This window comes from Hordeum vulgare, chromosome 3H (assembly GCF_904849725.1).
Source record: "Hordeum vulgare subsp. vulgare chromosome 3H, MorexV3_pseudomolecules_assembly, whole genome shotgun sequence".
NCBI classification, from domain to species: domain Eukaryota; kingdom Viridiplantae; phylum Streptophyta; class Magnoliopsida; order Poales; family Poaceae; genus Hordeum; species Hordeum vulgare.
Window position 1 is genome coordinate 256,817,499 of NC_058520.1, and position 20,625 is coordinate 256,838,123.

The window sequence follows — 20,625 nt, forward strand, 5'->3', positions numbered from 1 at the left end:
TAAGGTCAACGCATTAGATATTTGAACAAACTTGAACGCAAAATCTAAAAAAAGAGTAAATGTACTTACCTATCTCCTTCAGGTTTAATCACCGGCCTCCGCTCGCGGGTAGCCGGCACGATCGGGAGACGTGTACTACCACTCTTGTACACGGTGGCCCCGTCCACCTGCACATCGCCATCACTATCGGAAGACGTGTACTACCACTCGCGGGTAGCCGGCACGATCGGGAGACGTGTACTACCACTCTTGTACACGGTGGCCCCGTCCACCTGCACATTGCCATCACTATCCGTAAACTCATCCCCGCAATCCCCACCCCCTGAGCCACCTGGACCCTCGGTCCAATCCGGCAACTCGGTCCGATTCGGCCAGGTATCCCATCCGGGCCTCTCCACGTCGGGTGAAGCCTGTGGAACCGTAGTCTCATGGGCTGAATGCACCTCGACCCGAGGCTGATCCTGGACTGGAGTCTCATGTGACAAATGCCCGTCAACACCAGGCTCCTGGACCGGAGTCCCCGTAGCCTCCTCCGCAAACGGGTCGACCATTGTAGTCCTATGCTCGGGTGAATAAGCTGGTGGTGGTGGCGAGGACGGCTCAACAGTCCTCCTGGATCTTCCGCGGCCACCACCTCTCCCTGTACCCTTCCCCCTCTTCCCTACCCGACCAGCAACTCTCCTAGTGGGCAATGCCGCCGACGAAGAAGAACCCACGGGTGGTGTCGACAGATTATCTGCCAAGGCTCTACGAAGAGATAGGGTGGAAGGGAAGTATCACCCCTCGTGCGGGGCTGCTGGAAAGAACCCGTCGAGCGCTCTGGACCAGCGCCCACCATCTTTCAACACCTGGTGACCTGCCATGATAAAGATTAAAAGAAATTAGTACAACAACAAAAAATTGAATAACTGACATGAATAATGATATGTACATGAATAATAAAGATTAAAATATATGTAATTTAAGTTGTGAATCTTACAAACTAATAATCATCATCAGTAAATGCATCATCATCATAACTATCACGCATGTCTTCATGAATGACGTGCTCGTCGGGTTCAATGGCGTGAAGTTGTGAAAGACCTTTCCTTAATCGTTGAAGCATTGACAGGTCATCCGCATCAGTAACCTCTACGAGTTCCAGGTCTTCTGGTTCCGGCTCAGGGGTGGAGTCGGATTCATTATCGTTGTCTACTTCCATGTTCTTGGGTGAAGCACGACGGTTCTTGAAACATTTCTTGGAAAGACGTGTTTCTTGGAAGAATTCTCCATCATATGTGTCTGGGTTAACGTGAGGTTCGTAATCCTATTCATTTGGGAGAGGTCGTCTGACATGTGGCGGCACTTCATAAACAACATACCAACCTTCCAGATTCTTATAAGTTTGGCATGCCCACGGTAGATAGAAAACTTGGGTCGCCTGTTGAGCCGTAATATAGACATCGGGAACATCTAAATGGGTGTTTGGATTGATTTAGACTAGTCGTATATGTTCATGAGTCCTTCTAGTCTCCTTCGGCTGGAACTAATAACATTTGAAGACTACGACGTTCGGTGGGTTTTCACCATAGAATTGAAGTTCATAAATTGCTTCAACTCTTCCATAATACTCGATAACACCTTCGCCGATAGCAGAGACACCACAATTTGTAGATTTCCGGTCGGGCATAGATAGCTCTTTGCCAAAGGTACGAAAGAGATACCCGCTGATGTTGTATTTCTCTAATGAACGGACCTTATAGTCAAAACCATTAGCGACTTGTCTCAATTCAGCGTCTATAGACTCTGAATTAGCCTACAAGTTTAATACGAAACGATTGTTGCATTAGCCGCAAGTTAGACCAAGAAATGAAATGGTCCATTATTGATAATTACCGTTTGTTTGAACCAAGAGATGAAACCGGGATAGCCACCTCCTGTCTTTGACAAAAGCTCATACTCTTCGACGGAATCATTTTCGATCACCGCTCCATCCGAGAATTTGGCAACGTAACGGCTGTTTGAAATATCCGGGAATAAGAGCAGTTCAAATGAATTATAAGTTACGGGAAAATGTGCCGAGAACTCACTCGATGTACGGCCGCACTTCTGTTAGGTTGTTGAAGATATACAACGAAATGTTCCGCCATTCTTCGACATCCAACGTATTGGTTTCGAAGCACCGACTGGTGCGAGCTTCCCTTTGAATGGGCTGAGGTTGGACCCACCTATTTTAGGGTCTGCATCATTGTGCCGAGGCTTCGGATTATGCAAATGATGATTTTTGGCTTCGTAGTGTGCTGTCACAAAGTTTGCCACCTCCTCAGTAATGAATGCATCACCCATCGATGCTTCAATTCTACGCTTATTTTTACATTTAGCTCGAAGGGTCTTCTGCATCCTCTCAGTTGCGAAGCACCAACGATTTTGCACGGGCCCACCCAATCTTGCCTCGGTCGGTAGATGTAAAATCAAATGCTGCATTGGATTAAAGAAGCCCGGTGGAAAGATCTTCTCTAACTTGCACAACAACTCCGGTGCAAACTCCTCCATGTCTTCTACCACGCCAGGCGACAATTCTTTCGCACAAAGAACACGGAAGAAATAGCTCAGCTCCGCCAGTACTAGCCATTCATCCTCAGGAATAAAGCCACGTAACATCACCGGCATTACCCGCTCTAGCCATATGTGCCAATCATGACTCTTGAGACCAAAGATTTTTAATTTTCCAAGACTCGCTCCCCTCTTTAGATTCGCTGCATACCCATCGGGGAACATCAAGTTCATTTTGACCCACAAGATAATTTCCCTCATAGCTGGCCTTCCAAGATTGAACCAGGCCTTTGGCTTCGACCATTTCTGCTTTCCTTTGCCTTCTCACATGTTTTGTAACGGTCTATGACATAGTGTCTCTTGATCGACTCTAGCCTTAATATTATCCTTTGTCTTCCCATCTATGTCGAAAAATGTACCAAAAATAGCCTCTCCGATATTCTTTTCAGTGTGCATCATGTCGATATTGTGTGGAAGAAGGAGGTCTTTGAAGTAAGACAGATCCCAGAAGCATGGCTTGTGAGTCCAGGCATGTTTTGAATTGTACCCCTTGAAATACCCTAGACGCTCTGGATCAGGCTCGAGGGCGTTTAACTGATCCAGGATCTGTTGGCCTGTGAACGCATGTGGTGCCAAGTTTTTGACAACTTTACCTTTGGTAAAGTTCTTCTTGTCTTTTCTGAACCGATGGTCAGGATCCAGAAACTGTCTATGCAAGTCAAAGCAAGAATACTTCCGACCCTCCTTCAACCAATGAAACTGAATAGCTTCCTTGCATTGGGGGCACGGGAACCTTCCATGCACACACCATCCAGAGAATAGCGCATACGCTGGCAAGTCATGCATAGAGTACATGTACCACAGATGCATTTTGAAGTTTTCTTTTCTAGCGGCATCGTATGTCTTGACCCCATTTTCCCAAGCTTCTTCCAATTCATCCTTAAGCGATTGCAGGTACACATTCATATTCTTCCCCGGATAATTGGGCCCTGGAATTATCAACGTCAGAAATATGTTCTTTCTTTGCATAATCTGCCCGGGGGGGAGATTCAGTGGAATGACAAATACAGGCCAACAACTGTATTGGGTTGCCGTCATGCCGAAGGGATTAAAACCATCCGTGGCGGCGCAGACTCGAGGATTCCTTGGATCTGCCGCTTTATCCTGATGCAATCCATCAAAATGTTTCCACGCTTCCCCATCCGATGTGTGTACCATCATCTTATTCCCATTCGCGTCTAGTTCGGTTCTTTTGCCCAATTTGTGCCATGTCATCTGTCTGGCTGTCTCTTCGACCATGAAAAGACGTTGAAGTCTTGGTACGATTGGCATATACCGAAGAACACTAACTGCGATTTTGGTCTGCCTCTTGTCACCCATACCGTTGTCTACCACAAGATACCTGCAAGACTCGCAATTGGGACAATAGTCCAAGTGTGCATACTCCTTCCTAAATAAGCCACATCCTTTCTCACATGCATCTATCTTCTCATAGGGCATCTTAAGTACACGAAGTATTTTGTCCGACTGGTACAGGTTTGCAGGCATGACATGGCCTTTGGGTAGGAAACGTCCAAATAGTGTCATCATCACGTCGTAGCATTCTCTTCAACTCTTCCCAAGTTGAACTGAGCCTTCAGAGCCATTACTTGTGCAATTGCATCCAGCTGACAGAGCTCGGTGTGCTCATGGAGAGGACGTTTTGAAGACTCCAACATTTCATAAAAGGCCTTTGCAGATTCCTCCATCTCATCTTCCGAATCCCGAGAATCATCAAAGTCTTGCACCATGTCCTCGATCCCAGTACCATGCTCGTCCGTGCGACGACGGACCACCTCAGCTCTTGTGCGTTGTATAGACTCACCATGAAATGTCAACACCGTATAATTAGGCTTCAAACCCCTCCTCTGCAGGTGTTTAATCATTACAGCCTCTGTCGTCTTTTTATAGTTGTCGCATCCAGGACAGGGGCAATAGTTTCTTTCCTGGCCATTTGCGAATGCGGCTTTCACAAATTCCTTTGTTTTTAAAAACCATTCTTTTGTCATCTCTTTCTGACTAGGGTGACCGGTATACATCCACGCACGATCACTCATCTTGCGTAGCTACTAAAGACAGAAGAAATATATTTATATATAATTTAGCATTTATATTCATCTTTCGCCATTTTTATTACGTCCAGGCAACCTACACGCTAATAGGTAAAGATAGGTCCTAATCCCACCCGAGTATGTGTAGATTGGGTTCGTTTTCCCATGCTCTGCTCCTGATCCAACGCAAAATTTCGGCAGCACCTCCCCGCTGTTCTCCTGATACACGTCTCCGCAATAAAAAGAGAGGATGTGCATCCGGAGAACAACAGGGAGGCACTGACGAAATTCCGCATCGGATCCAGGGCACAGCATACGGGAAAACGAACCCAATCTACACATACTCGGGCTGTCCATGGATAATGTTGGACAATTCGAAAGGATGGCGGTTATAAATATGCAAAGACATGCATATTTATACATGTCGCCCTTTCGAACGGGAGACGCATACTGGTCACGCATACTGATAAATTAATTGAATTACCTAAATCTAGAAAGTTGCATCCGGAAACCGAGCCACAGTAAATGAAGGGGCGGGGAGGAGATGAAATTTGTACTCACCCATGAATGCAGGGGCGGAGCTCGTACAACATCACCGGTATTACCCGCTCTAGCCATATGTGCCAATCATGACTCTTGAGACCAAAGATTTTTAATTTTTCAAGACTCGCTCCCCTCTTTAGATTCGCTGCATACCCATCGGGGAACATCAAGTGCATTTTGACCCACAAGATAATTTCCCTCATAGCTGGCCTTCCAAGATTGAACCAAGCCTTTGGCTTCGACCACTTCTGCTTTCCTTTGCCTTCTCGCATGTTTTGTAACGGTCTATGACATAGTGTCTCTTGATCAACTCTAGCCTTAGTATTATCCTTTGTCTTCCCATCTATGTCGAACAATGTACCAAAAATAGCCTCTCCGATATTCTTTTCAGTGTGCATCATGTCGATATTGTGTGGAAGAAGGAGGTCTTTGAAGTAAGGCAGATCCCAGAAGCATGGCTTGTGAGTCCAGGCGTGTTTTGAATTATACCCCTTGAGATGCCCTGGATGCTCTGGATCTGGCTCGAGGGTGTTTAACTGATCCAGGATCTGTTGGCCTGTCAACGCAGGTGGTGCCAAGTTTTGGACAACTTTACCTTCGGTAAAGTTCTTCTTGTCTTTTCTGAACTGATGGTCAGGATCCAGGAACTGTCTATGCAAGTCAAAGCAAGAATACTTCCGACCCTCCTACAACTAATGAAATTGAAGAGCTGCCTTGCATTAGGGGCACGGGAACCTTTCATGCACACACCATCGAGAGAATAGTGCATACGCCGGCAAGTCATGCATAGAGTACATGTACCACACATGCATTTTGAAGTTTTGTTTTCTAGCTGCATCGTACGTCTTGACCCCATTATCCCTAGCTTCTTCCAATTCATCCTTAAGCGGCTGCAGGTACACATTGATATTCTTCCCCGGATAATTGGACCCTGGAATTATCAACGTCAGAAATATGTTATTTCTTTGCATAATCTGTCAGAGGGGGGGGGAGATTGAGTGGAATGACAAATACAGGCCAACAACTATATTTGGTTGCCGTCATGCCGAAGGGATTAAAACCATCCGTGGCGATGCAGACTCGAGGATTCCTTGGATCTGCCCCTTTATCCTGATGCAATCCATCGAAATGTTTCCACGCTTCCCCATCCGATGTGTGTACCACCATCTTATTCCCATCCGCATCTAGTTCGGTTATTTTGCCCAATTTGTGCCATGTCATCTGTCTGGCTGTCTCTTCGACCATGAAAAGACGTTGAAGTCTTGGTACGATTGGCATATACCGAAGAACACTAACTGCGATTTTGGTCTGCCTCTTCTCACCCATACCGTTGTCTACCACAAGATACCTGCAAGACTCGCTATTGGGACAATAGTCCAAGTGTGCATACTCCTTCCTAAATAAGACACATCCTTTCTCACATGCATCTATCTTCTCATAGGGCATCTTAAGTACACGAAGTATTTTGTCCGACTGGTACAGGTTTGCAGGCATGACATGGCCTTTTGGTAGGAAGCGTCCAAATAGTGTCATCATCACGTCGTAGCATTCTCTTCCCAAGTTGAACTGAGCCTTCAGAGCCATTACTTGTGCAATTGCATGCAGCTGACAGAGCTCAGTGTGCTCATGGAGAGGACGTTTTGAAGAATCCAACATTTCATAAAAGGCCTTTGCAGATTCCTCCATCTCATCTTCCGGATCCCGAGCATCATCAAAGTCTTGCACCATGTCTTCGATCCTGGTACCATGCTCGTCGGTGCGACGACAGACCACCTCAGCTCTTGTGCGTTGTATAGACTCACCATGAAATGTCCACACCGTATAATTAGGCTTAAAACCCCTCCTCTACAGGTGTTTAATCATTACAGCCTCTGTCGTCTTTTTATAGTTGTCGCATCCAGGACAGGGGCAATAGTTTCTTTCCTGGCCATTTGCGAATGCGGCTTTCACAAATTCCTTTGTTTTTACAAACCATTCTTTCGTCATCTCTTTCTGACTAGGGTGGTCGGTATACATCCACGCATGATCACTGATCTTGCCTAGCTACTAAAGACAGAAGAAATATATTTATATATAATGTAGCATTTATATTCATCGGTTAATCAGGTTCGCCATTTTTATTACGTCCAGGCAACCTACAAGCTAATAGGTAAAGATAGGTCCTAATCCCTCCCGAGTATGTGTAGATTGGGTTCGTTTTCCCATGCTCTGCTCCGGATCCAACGCAAAATTTCGGCAGCACCTCCCCGCTGTTCTCCTGATACACATCTCCGCAATAAACAGAGAGGATGTGCATCCGGAGAACAACAGGGAGGCACTAACGAAATTCCGCATCGGATCCAAGGCACAGCATACGGGAAAACGAACCCAATCTACACATACTCCGGCTGTCCATGGATAATGTTGGACAATTTGAAAGGATGGCGGTTATAAATATGCAAAGACATGGATATTTGTAGATGTCGCCCTTTCTAACGGGAGACGCCAACTGGTCACGCATACTGATAAATTAATTTAATTACCTAAATCTAGAAAGTTTCATCCAGAAACCGAGCCACAGTAAATGAAGGGGCAAGGAGGAGATGAAATTTGTACTGACCCACGAATGCAGGGGCGGAGCTCGTACAATGCACGGGGAGGTCTTCGCACAGCAGACCTTACAGTGACGAGACAACTATCACATGTAAATCCACCCGATCAACACAAATATTCTAATTACGTCTAATTATGTCATTTTTTAGGAAAGCAAGCTAAGAATATAATATTCATGAGCTAACCAAGGTTTTTAGCTTATTATGTCATTTTGGAGGATAATTTGCTAACCGAGCAAAAAAATATGAAGGAGGAGAGAAGAAGGAGAAGAAAGAGAAGAACGAGGGCTCCTTCTCCTCCTCCTCCTTCTCCTTCTTCTTCTCTTCTTCTTCTTTTCATTTTTCCTCTATCTTCTCCTCTTCTCCTCCTCTTCTTCTTCTTCTTCTTCTTCTCCTCTTCCTCCTCCTCCTCCTCTTCTCCTCTTCTTCTTTGTCTTCCTCTTATTTCTATTTCTATTTTTCTTTATCCTCTTCTTCTACTTCTTCTTCTTTTTTCTCTTCTTCTCATTCTTATTTTTTTCTTATTCTCTTCTTCTCTTCTTCTTTACTTCTTCTCCTTCTTATTTTTTCTTCTCTTCTTCTTCTTCTTCTTCTTCTCCTTCTTATTTTTTTTCTTCTCTTCTTCTTCTTCTTCTTCTTCTTCTTCTTCTTCTTCCTTCTTTTCATTTTTCCTCTTTCTTCTCCTCTTCTCCTCCTCTTATTCTTCTCATCCTCCTCCTCTTCTCCTCTTCTCCTCTTCTCCTCCTCCACCTAACTAACCAAGCTAACTAACTAACCTAACTAATTTAACAACCTAACTAACTAGCCGAACTAACCTAATAAACTAACAAACTAACCTAACTAATTTAACATAAATAAAAATAAGGAAAAAGAAAATAAAAATGGGGGGACTCACCGGCGGGGGCGGCGGGGGCGGCTGGGGCGTCGAGGCGGCGGGGAGGACGGGCGCGACGGGGCAGTGGGCGTCGCCGGGGCAGTGCGGCGGCGGGGGGCAGTGGTGGCGGCGGGGGGTGCAGTGCAGCGGAAGGGGGCAGTGGTGGCGGCGGCGGGGGGCAGTGGTGGCAGCGGTGGGGGCAGTGCGGCGGCGGGGGGCAGTGGTGGCGGCGGTGGGGGCAGTGGTGGCGGCGGTGGGTGGCAGTGTGGCGGCGGGGGGCAGTGGTGGCGACGGTGGGCGTCGGGGTGAGAGAGAGAGAGAGAGAGAGGCCAGGGTTGGGGCGGGACGGCCGTTAGTAGATGTTAGGGCTTTGCCGTCTGCTGGCGGACGGCAAAGAGTCTAGACTCTTTGCCTTCTGCCTCTGGCCTCTGTGTCGTCCGCTAGCAGACGGCAAAGAAGGGACTCCAGTTTGACCTAACGTCCCACCGGTCAGGTGGGTCCCCCTACAGCTTTGCCGTCTGCTGTGCGGCCCTTTGGCCTCTTTGGCTGACGGCAAAGAAGTGGCTGATGGCACGGACCTTCTATGCCATCAGCCAATTCTTTGCCGTCTGCTTTGTGATAGCTGACGGCAAAGACACTCTTTGCCATCAGCTAGCAGACGGCAAAGATTTGGCAGATGGCAAAAAACTGATTTCCAGTAGTGCATGAAGCCACCCCAGTGAGCCGTCCCCGCGGTGCTGTTCATACCTATCCGCGCAGGGGTTGCCCGCGAGGTCACGCGCGTGCCTCCTGTGGTAGTGTCGGTCTATGCTGCTTCCTCCATGGCCCGAAGGGGTGTCGATGCGGTTGTCGTCGGACCTTGCACACCTCCAGGGATTGATGTAGTCGGGCCTCCAGTACTGCCTCCTCGCTCCGTGAAGCATGCCGGGGAACGCTGGATGATGCCTTCCTAGCGAGGATGAATCCTGTGCCTCCATCAGCTCCCGTCGAATCTCCGGTAAGGGTGGGCCCGAGTGGATGTTCGGGGCACGCCCGCACGGTCCTCCCGTTGCCACCTATCGATGTTCTAGGAACAGGGGTACCCAGACCTGCCTGCGTGCGGCCCAGGGCGGGCCCGCTTCATCAACACAGGAACGACTGGGGCGGCCCCTCCCGGGACAAGGCCCTCGCGAGGGGCCAAGCCTCACGAGGACGAGCAGCGTCAAGACCCGCAGGGGGCCTCCTCAGGACCCCTCCGGAGCAGCGGACATTCCGAGGAAAGGCCCAGCCTCAGGAGTCAAGGGTGACGGCAGGAAAGGACAAGCGAGCAATAGATGGCAGGACGGCGCAGGTTCCCTTTTGGTGCAAAGAAGGCAGGAGCGTACAGGGGTTCCAAAGGCATCTTCCAAAGGTTTCCATTCTGGTGCAACGAAGCCCCCGCCGCCCGTCAGTAGGGCAAACATCACCCACGGGCCCGTCTCTAGAGCACGGACAGTTAGTTTGCAGGTGAAGACAACCTTTGGGCACGGGAGCATGTTCCCCTACTCCCCTTCAAAATTGACCGTTTTTGGATCCCTTCCCGCCAAAGCTATGAGGGAAGAGGACCCAGGCCTCCGCTATAAATAGGGAGGGTATAATACTTGGGAGAGGAGAGTTCATTCGCACGGTAGAACAATACACCTAGCCACTTGACCCCGGAGGCTCGAGAGCACTGTACTAATTTATCCACAATCTCCGCGAGAGGCAATCCACCAAATGCAGGAGTAGGGTTTTACGCTTCGCAGTGGCCCGAACATGGGTAAACTGTTGTGTCATGTGCTACCCTCCCCGTTGATTGAGTCCTTCGTCATTTCCATCGAGTAGTAGGCTAGGCGAGGCAGAGCAGGAAGAGACCTTCCTACATGCCCCAGTGTTCGAATCTTAGGGTTTTGTGGAGCCCAAAATCCGACACCACCGCTGGCGGTGCGGGCAGACTAGCGAGGATCGCATGGGGACGCGCTTGGGTTTCACCGGTGGCGTCGCGCCCGAGATTGCGACATCGGCCTCCGACACGGCGGCGGGGGGCGGTGCGCTGGCGCGTGAGCTCGTGCGCCACCAGGAGCGCCACGTGCTTGTGCGTCGGGTGCTGACAGACTCTGATTGGGGAAGCATTTGCCTAGACGTGTGGAGGGGCCGAGGCGACGGGCGATACCATGTGGTCGGTGAAGGCGGCAGCCCCCGGCGCCCGTTGGAAGCCTGTCGAGCGTGGACGTCGGCCGTCGGGTTGGCGGGGCATCGCTGGGCATCTTGGCTTGCCTGCACCGTCCGCGCCATGCGGGCGGCTCGCCTTTCTGCGCGGATTCGCCTTTCCCCTGCCATGGTGTGACCAGCTCCAGCGAGCTGATCCCAGGGAGAGACCTCAACACGCCCCCTACCTGGGCGCCAAATGACGGATTTCGGGCTCCGCAAAACCCTAAAGATTCGAACTCAGGGGCGTGTAGGAAGATCTCTCACGGCCTGACCCTGCCTAGATCTCTACTCGGTGGAAATGGTGAGGAAAACACTGAACACAATGGTTTACCCAGGTTCGGGCCATTGCGAAGCGTAAAACCCTACTCGTGATGTGGTGGATTGCCTCTCGTGGAGGTTGGCGGATGAAGTAGTATAATCTCCAGAGCCTGGATGGCCTTAGTGGTGCGTGGGTTTGTGGATGAGAGTTCCTCGGCCCCCTTCTACGAAGCAACCTAATCTCTATTTATAGCGGCGGCCCTGGTCCTCGTCCCTCATAATTTCGGCGCGAAGGGATCCCACAACGGTCAATTGCGAAGGGGCCACAATGGTCAATTGCGAAGGGGGACATGGGAACGTGCTTCCCCCGTCCAAAAGTGGTCTACGCCTACAAAGTAGCTACCAGCGCCACAGGGGCTGGCTCGAGGATGACGTCCATCCTGCCGGCGGGTGGCCAGGGTCTTGTTACACCAGAATGGAAACCTATAGAAGATGCCTTGGGACCCTGGGTTCGCCCTTACCCCCTTTTAACCAATGGGGAAACTGCTCCGCTCTGTTGTCTGCTGCTCGTCTGTCGTCCACTTGCGGCACCCTTGACTGCTGAGGCAGTGCCTTGCCTCGGAATGTCCGCTGCTCCGAGGCGGTCCTGAGGAGGCCCCCTGCGGGTCTTGATGCTGCTCCTTCTTGCGAGGCTTGGCCCCTCGCGAGGGTCTTGTCCTGAGTGATGCCGGGCCTGTTGGTTTTAGGTCGATGACGTGGGCCAGCCCTAGGCCGCAGGCAGGCAGGTCTAGCTACCCTCATTCCCAGAATGCCGACAATAAGACTAGCAAGACATGATGCACCAAGGATCCACTTCGATGGAATGCTGACACTAAAGATGCTAGCTATGACGTGCTCCACCAGACGTGACATGTAGATGTTATGCTTTCCCTCAATATTGGAAAACCCTCCCTAGACCAACCCATACCACAGAAACTTCCCCAACTCAAAATTCTGGTCACGTGTATAATACATGGATTTGGTAAAGCACCCTTGAGCACCGGCAACAATGCTTAGCACTATGTTCTTTATGGAACAACTGATCGCAATGGAAAAGTATCCATCATTCTTAAAGCTAGCACAGAAGCCGGATGCCATAGGAGTGACCGTTGTTGGGTATGCGATTTGTAGACCATGGTTGTTGTGATGATGATATGTGTCTTGAGAGTATAACTAGACTATCTTGGTGGAACACGTTGATATGGTAGCATAACCTACATGATCTTGGAGTAAGTTTGGATTCAGTGGGACAATTATGATCATGAGCTGAAATTATTGGCGGTACAATAAAATGGCTTTATCAGGTAGTAGTCATGGTTTGACGATGTTACCATAATGACTTGGAGTAGCAAGTAAGAGTCCTTATTGGACTTGAGATTGGATTTAAATAGGTAATCTCAATAGAGTATCAATGATGTGAGAGACCACATGGTTGAGAGTAAATCGGATTCAGCCGGACGATATCGATCATGATACCATGTTCCTCAGTGGATAACAAGTAGTAGTAATTGGAGTTGTAGAATTAAATTACGAACCTATATAAGATTGGACTTGAGTTTAGTTGGCCATAATATTGGAGGTTGGTGGATACACCATGATGCAGTCCTTGCAATAATATTTGGAATATGAGGAACTATGAGTGATCCCGTAGAATTCCATCGATATTGGATTGTACGAGTGATGGGTCGAGTGGTGATTAATAGGATTGGTGGACCATATGATTGGATTCATAGGAAGGAAACAAGACCTTGGATTGGTATACTACGTGTTTCCTTAATATAGGAATGCAGTACCCTATCCATCGGGTGATCTAGCTGAGCACGTGGATTGTGGTGTCTTAATTCAAGCATAGAATATTGTATGCTCCCCCGAGGATTTTCACATAGGGGTGCATGTGTAACATAGTTATAGTATACCTATGAGATTTAGGTTAAGGTGTTCCCTCAGACCCCGGAGTTGACTAGCATGAGTGATGTGGAGATAACTTATGTGAGATGGTGTTTTCGAGGATATATGGTGATATTGTCCGAAGATAGAGGTTAGGGTATTGGCATCTAAGGAATGTGCTTAAGGATAAGATGATAGAAGTTCACTCACATCAAAAGTTCCTTGAAACCCCAAAGCTTCACCGAGCCTTAACATGGTCGGATTATGGCCATAGGAAACGGCTCTAAGTCGTTGGAATATGGCTAGTACTCCGCCCTAACCACTACCCATCATGTCTATGACGAACATGGGCATGAAGAATTAGATCATGTTGGACCACAAATCCCTCAGCCACTGACTGCCCATAGGAATTTGCCGCTCTCCTCACCTTTCTCATGAGCACTCTGCTTATGTGATGCTTGGGAAAGTATGTTGTTATCCTCATGGATGACCTTCTTATTTACCCCACAAGAGGAGGAGCACTTTAGTTCTGTTGGACAAGCCCCTGAAACGCCGGTTGCTATGCCCCTCAAGAGTAACGTGTTATCTCGAGAAGATGGGCTTCTCAGAGAAACCTCAAGGTAGCGGAAGTCTATCCTACCCAAGACAAGACGAAGAACCGCCATGGTTGGGGAAACCACGACGACGAAGAAGAAGTAGTAGAGTTCAACCACCGCTCGTGCGCCTCCTACATCAACGATGTCAAGAAGACTCGACGATTCAAGTCGATGAAGCCTTTGGACAACGAGAGAAATCAGAGAGCCTCTTCTTGGTCTAAATCAAGGACGAGAGTCCTAATTGGATCATGGTGAAAACTTGCTAAAGGTGATTCACCCGCCTGCCGAGCCCCAGACCTTAAGTACTAGTTGACTGGCCTATACTCTTGGGTCGCCACCTCATCCATAACCCCTCACGAACCTCCCCGGATGGTAGAACCCGTTCTCAACACTGAGTCGCCGAGCCTAGACTCACGGGCGAGACCCAACCCAGACACTTTCACGACAAGCCTTCGAAGACCCACTCCAACATCCTCAAGGATGAATACCACCTACGACCATAGCTCATCTGCCTTAGGGGAGTAAAGGACTTCCCCGTCAACGGGGAGCTACGCGAAGACCTTGACCCTTATGTTCTAACAAGAGACATCTAGATGTCACTAACCGACATGAGCAGCCCAAGGACCAGCATCCAAAGACGCTACCTTGCCACATATTCCGACCTTGCAGTACACGCGCAAGACAGAACCCTTCAGGAACTTAGTTCACCAAACCCTTGACCCTCAGTCAAGCCTAACTTATTGCCAGAACCCACTTGTGGTCACGCAAGGGTGTGCGAAGCATTCGAAGTTGTATCATAAAGCACCGCAAGGCCCACAATAGCAACATGGGGACGTGGAGAGTACCTCCAACTTAAAATTCAGTATCTCTCCAACGCCTAGCCTAGAAATCTCGAGACGAGATTTTCTTAAGGGGGTAAGGTCTATTAACCCTATATTTTACTCTCCTGACTAAACTAACTTATCTCATAAAATAGAAATTATTTATGAATGATTGTGATGTTTGATGTGATTGTTGCTTGCTTGCTTCTTTGCATATCTTCAATCCCAATGTTGCTGCTACTATCCAAACACACTTCCTTGACCCAAACCCTTGACTAATGATCATGCCATGTGAATAGGACCATAAACTATTTTTTTACCAAAATTGTCCAAAAAGCTTTTGTTTAATTTAAGCTTTCAAAAACCCCTAAGTTGTGATTTGTACTACAAGTCCTCAAATTAGGGAAGTTGTTTTGCACCAAATATTTTATTTAGATCCCATTATCAAAAAGACTTCGAAAACCACAATATTATTATTTTAAAAGTTATTTTACTATTTTATTTCAATACCTTCCACTAAGGCGAGAAATGGTCCCTTATGAAGGAAAGTTATTTCTATTGCTTTCAAAATATTTGAGAAAATTTAGAGAAACTCAGTGGACATATATATTCCATATATAGGAGTTTCAACACATGGTCATGTTTAAAATATTGGGAAAAACCCTTCCTTCCTATTTCAAACTTATAAAATATTTCTATAAGAAATATTCTTAATAAATCCCAGAAAACTTCTAGCATGTCACTCATGATATATGTGATGATCCTTCAAGTTTCATCTCAATCTAACATGATTTGATTCACCTAATTATTCCAAAACCATATCTGTCTAGATCCTAATTTTACCAACTCCACATTTCCAAGTGTCTCCAATTATGCTCAAATTTGGTGGACATGTTCCGATACTCCAATAATGTATCCACACCTAGTGGTACATGAGGGAGAATATAAGAACTTGTCCCAAACCCCTCAAAACCTTCTTTCTTGATTTCTATCCTTGGGAAACATTACATTATAAAGTTTCTCCAATTAATCCCAAACTTTTTGGGCATGCTCTAATGCTCAAATAATTCAACCAAACCAAGTTGTAGATTTGTGGGAATTGATTTGCATGGTTTTATATGCAGCAAGCCATTTCTGCCCGTTTCATGGGTTTTTAAAGTCTACATTGGAAACTTTCTCCACCAAATCCCAAACTTAGTGTCCAAGCCTATTTTCAACTATTATGTGCTCTTGTTAAGTTTCCTAGCAAATGGACTCCATTTGCTAGCCCTAACATCCATCAAACACCTTCTGCCTAATTACCAAAATTGCTACTTTAGGCCCTCCCACTAATATCCTTGAACTTAAAACTTCACCACAACTCTCTCTGGTTCTCTTTTACCTCCAGTAACCTTGCCATGACCACTGGTCAATTACTGGAGGTTGACTCCATGTATCTACCTCTCATTTTTTACTTTGGCAGCACTATTTTACAACTCTTGCTAAACTTTTGCGTAAGATAACGCCCCCACACTACTAGAAAAAAGGCTGTTAGTGGCGCACCTATTTTGGCTATTAATGGCGCACTATAGGTGCGCCACTATTATCACGCTACTACTAATAAATAGTAATGGTTCACGCCTGGTGCGCCACTATTAATCTACATAAGAGTGGCGCACTACCTGGTGCGCCATTACTATCCCAGACACTAGTGGCGTAGCTAAAATGCGTCATTACTAGGCCCAGAAGTGCGCCAATGTTGTTACTCCAAGGGGCCATGTGTACCTTGTGCTCTGGGTTACTAATGGCGCACTTTTAGATAATGCGCCACTGGTGTGTTTATTCATGTGCGCCACTAAAGTGCAATATGATGCGCAACTACTATGAATATTAGGAATTATATTTTTTGCTTTTCTGATATTTGCACAGGTTACAAAATATATTATAGGACATAATATAAACAACATGACATATAAACAACAGATTTATCGAATACAATAGAAGATTAGTCTCCGAATACAATTCATCATATTAGTCTCCGAATTCAAAATACCGAACAAAGTTAGAACATTACAAGCCTGGATTTATTTATACGTAGTAACTTCAACATCAGAATTGGCTGCAGAATCAAGTAGCCGGCTAGATGGTTTTGAGCACAAACAGACAGCTGTGGCACTCGCCCTCGCCCAACGCTCAGAAACCAGTTTACCGTGGTGGGGGGATGAGCGGATTACAGCCCTACAAGTCCAGCAACCTCCTCTCTCCCGCTAGATAGCGCGCGTATCTAGCTTCCAATGTTCTAAATTTCCAAACAATACTATCATAGGAGGATACTGTTAAGACATTGAATGTTTGAACGAACAATATACCCCAAAATGCAGCAATACATAAAGGGCACTACATAAATCCCAAAGAGGGCAAAGCATAAGATGTAGAAACAACCACAAGCACTAACAGAAAGCAGCATGGACCTAGCATCAGCACAACCAAATCATGATACGGTGAAAAGTTACTGAAATTACCACAATGCCTACCCAAAAGCATCATCTCCCAACCCATGAAATCTGGTAAGGCGTAGTGACAGTATAAACATAACTAGGCTACAATCTTGCAATGTGATGTGCAGACTGACAGTATAACATAGAAATGTGATTGTTAATGAGCAAGTTCAAGAAACCTTACATGTAGACATCATCGTATTTATCCTGGTAGCACACAATTGAGCTATGGCCACAAGGTTTACCGCCTTTATATAACTAACCTAAAGGTCGAATCACAAGACTATATGATTGGCTGGAAATGCCTTGTTCCCGTCAATGAAAAGAGTTGGCCACCAGGAAAACTGTTCAATGCTAACATAGAACTAGGAACTATGAGATGATGCTCTAAAATATATGTGATATATATATCCAAAAGAAATGGCTAGGTTGCACTACAAATAAGACTTAATTACAGCAAACGAAGCAACCAACAAACACGAGTGAGCAGGATCAAATTGGCCTCACAATCTCTACCCAGCATCAGCATAACCGCGTAATGGTTATCCGCTCATTTTGACAATACAATCAGAGTCTATCAGATTGCTAAATCATAATTGCGTGCCGGCAAAGCTGTGCTAGATACTGTTATCTGCGGAAAGCTGCTCGACTCTGGACTCTAAAACAGGGGAAGGGAAACGTCATATTACCGACGTTGCTCCCGAAGAGCTGGAGCAGCGGCGGCGCGGCCTTGGCATCGAACAGGAACTGGTTCTGGTTGGTGCTGATGTTGACGTTGGCGTTGGAGCCACGGTAGGGCGAGGAGCCCCAGTTGCCGCCTCTGAACATGTGCCCCTCCATCGCCGTATCCTTCCCCTGCCAACACCGCAGCGAGGAGCAAGAGGTAAGCGGTCCTCGCCAGGATCGAGAAACCAAAACGGAAACGAGGACGGGATTCGAACGGAAACCGCGGGCGCGTTACCAGAAAATGGTTCCCGCCGTGCCCCGCCGGGCGACGAAGGAGGCCTTCGATCAGGGCCCGGGCGCCGGCCCTAGGGAATCGAAACCCTAGCGGCTGCCCCGCCGATATCCGAGGGAGAAGCGGCGGGGCGGCGAAATACGATGCGCAATTCGGGTGCGCGGGGAGGGGAGGGGAGGGGAGGAGGTGGACAAGGGGCGGAGGTTCCACGACGGTGGTGGCGTCGCCGCCGATGGCGCGGCGGGTTGGATTGGGAAATGCGGGCGAGGGAGGGCGGAGAGCGTTGGGAACTCCGCAATTTGTTTGGTGGAATCTGTTTTTTTTTATCGGATTACCAATGGCGCACCTTCTAAGAATGTGCCCTTGGTAACTAGGGTTACTAATGGCGCACCTGGTGTGTGATACGTCATTACTAGTTTTGAAAAAAAATTGAAAAAAAATTGTTAGTAGTGGCGCACCGTGGGTGTGGTGCGCTATTACTAGTTAAAACTAGTAATGGCGCACTTTCCCCTGGTGCGCTACTGCTAAGTCTGGGAAGGGTCTGAGGCCAGGACAAAACTAGTAATTGTACATCACACACCAGGTGCACCATTAGTAATATGGCCAATAATGGTGCACCTGTATCTGGTGCGTCATTGCTATATAGCAGTGGCACACCATATACATGGTTCGTCATTAATGTCCATATTAACTATAGTCATTTTTCTAGTAGTGCCACTTCTTTGGAGAGATCCTCTAGCATGCTAATGCATCATAAAAAACCAATATATGGCATGCTCATGTGAGAAATATGAGAAGCCCATCTGAAACATGATTTGTGGCTGAAATGTAGCTTTGAACTACAACTGCTAGCTAGACACCTCCTCTTGATTTGAAACATTGCATTAGTGTAGTTCTTCCATACTAAATACAGCTAGATAAGGTCTCACCTCAATTTCCTCATAATGGAAACACTTTTAGGTAGCCCCAAGTTTGTTGTTACAAACTTAAACAGAGCTAAAACCCTGCCTAATCTGCTCCATTCAAGTTCAAAATTCACCACTGTCCTATCCCATGCATGCCTAGAATGCTTGACACCTTGGTCTGGCCAAGGGGTGTCTATGGACACGTAGTGGGGTGGTGACCACCTCCCGGGCGAGCAATAATGGTGCTCTGCACTTTGTCTTCACCCTACAGGCCAAGTTTAGCCATGGCAGTTTGTCCCAGAGTGCCAGGGCACTCCCCTTTGACCGTCCAAGCCCTCTCCGATGCCTAGAAGGCGCCAAACCCCCTCTGGCACGTGTGCTCTCGACGTGCTCAGAGCAACCGAGGCGCATCCGGGACTCCCTTCGGTCGCCCCTCCACCTAGCGCCTCCACCGAGTCCCTGCTTCACCCTCCTATATCACTCTCCCTCATGCAAACCTCCATACGCCCCAATTTCCCTCCCATGCCCCTATCCACCCCATGGCTAGAACCTCCCCTGTTGTTTCGCCATCAAAATCGGCCACGTCGGCCTCTTCTCTCCTCCGTGAGACTCACTAGGGCGTCCCTGTGTTTCCCCACTCCTCTTCTGCTCCTCCTCCCGTTCTTCCCATGCCTAGGGCATCGTGCCCACAATCACCGACGGCCGCGTCTCATGTGGCCAATGAGCCACTCGACCTGGCACTCCCGACGAGAACATGGCCCCCACGATGGTGCGACCCCTTTCCCGAGTGCGTCGGTGCCCGTGGCATCGCTGGGGCCGACCGGAGCCACCAGGGCGAGTGCCGGCAATGCCCTGTCCTGCCTCCCCGTCGTTCCCAGCTCGAGCTGGTGGTTGGAGATCGAGCTAACTGGCGGGGCCCGCTTGTAAGCGGTACAGTCCTCGACACAACCATAAGTGGAGACGGGTGCCCTCCTGGTCGTGTCCGTGTGCAGGAGAAGTAAAGCCCGGAGGCGCTTTCTACGTGAACCGTGCCACCACGAGCCAGGCCAAGCTGGGCCGGCTCGTGGCCTATTTAGCGCTTTGGGCGCAGTTTAACTCTTTGATATATCCCCTTTTTTACTTTTTTCCTTTTATCAGAAACTTCAAAAACCCATATCTAAATCATTTTTGTTCCAAAATTCATGATTCAAATTCCTACAGGTTCCAAAAATCAAGATTTAGCCAAGGAAGTGCCTAGCACTTTTTTCCGAATAACTTTTATGTAGTCTTAATATTCAAATGCATATTTGAATGTATTTAGCCCCACCTTGCAAAAATCCTAGGAGATTCAAATCAGCTCCAAATGGAGTGACTCCAATTTTGAGAGACATATTAAATCATTCTCTAATTTCCTACCATAGGTGGACATTTTATGTGCAATGTTTTTGTCGCATCAAATAAATAGCCCTTTTTGTTGTTTATTCCATATTAGGAAATCCACAGGAAATTCATACCAACTCCTATTCCAGTGAAACAACTTCTGAAATGTTTCTAAATTCATGCTCTATTAAATGAGTGCCTCCACTCATTTTTAGCCGAAATTTTTATGTAGACTGCTTACAGGATCACCTATTCCTCCATTCCTCCATTCAAAAATACCTCATGATCCAAATCTCCTAGAACAAGCTTCAAGTATTTTTCTTATGACCAGAGAGGTCCAAGAAAAATAAACTCCTATTTTTAGAGCACTTTTGTTTCTGCTTGCAGTATGGCTTACTGTGGTTGTTTACCGATGATGGTTGGCAAAATAGACAGAGTACTCAAAGTTGGACTACAAGACATCGAATACCCCAGATACCTAGAAGAT

At 47.4% G+C, this 20,625-nt stretch overlaps 1 pseudogene; it reads left to right on the forward strand.

The window, feature by feature from the left end:
- The first annotated feature begins 19,318 nt into the window (after window positions 1-19,318).
- On the forward strand, window positions 19,319-20,016 carry LOC123441658 (annotated as a pseudogene).
- The last annotated feature ends 609 nt before the right edge of the window (window positions 20,017-20,625 follow it).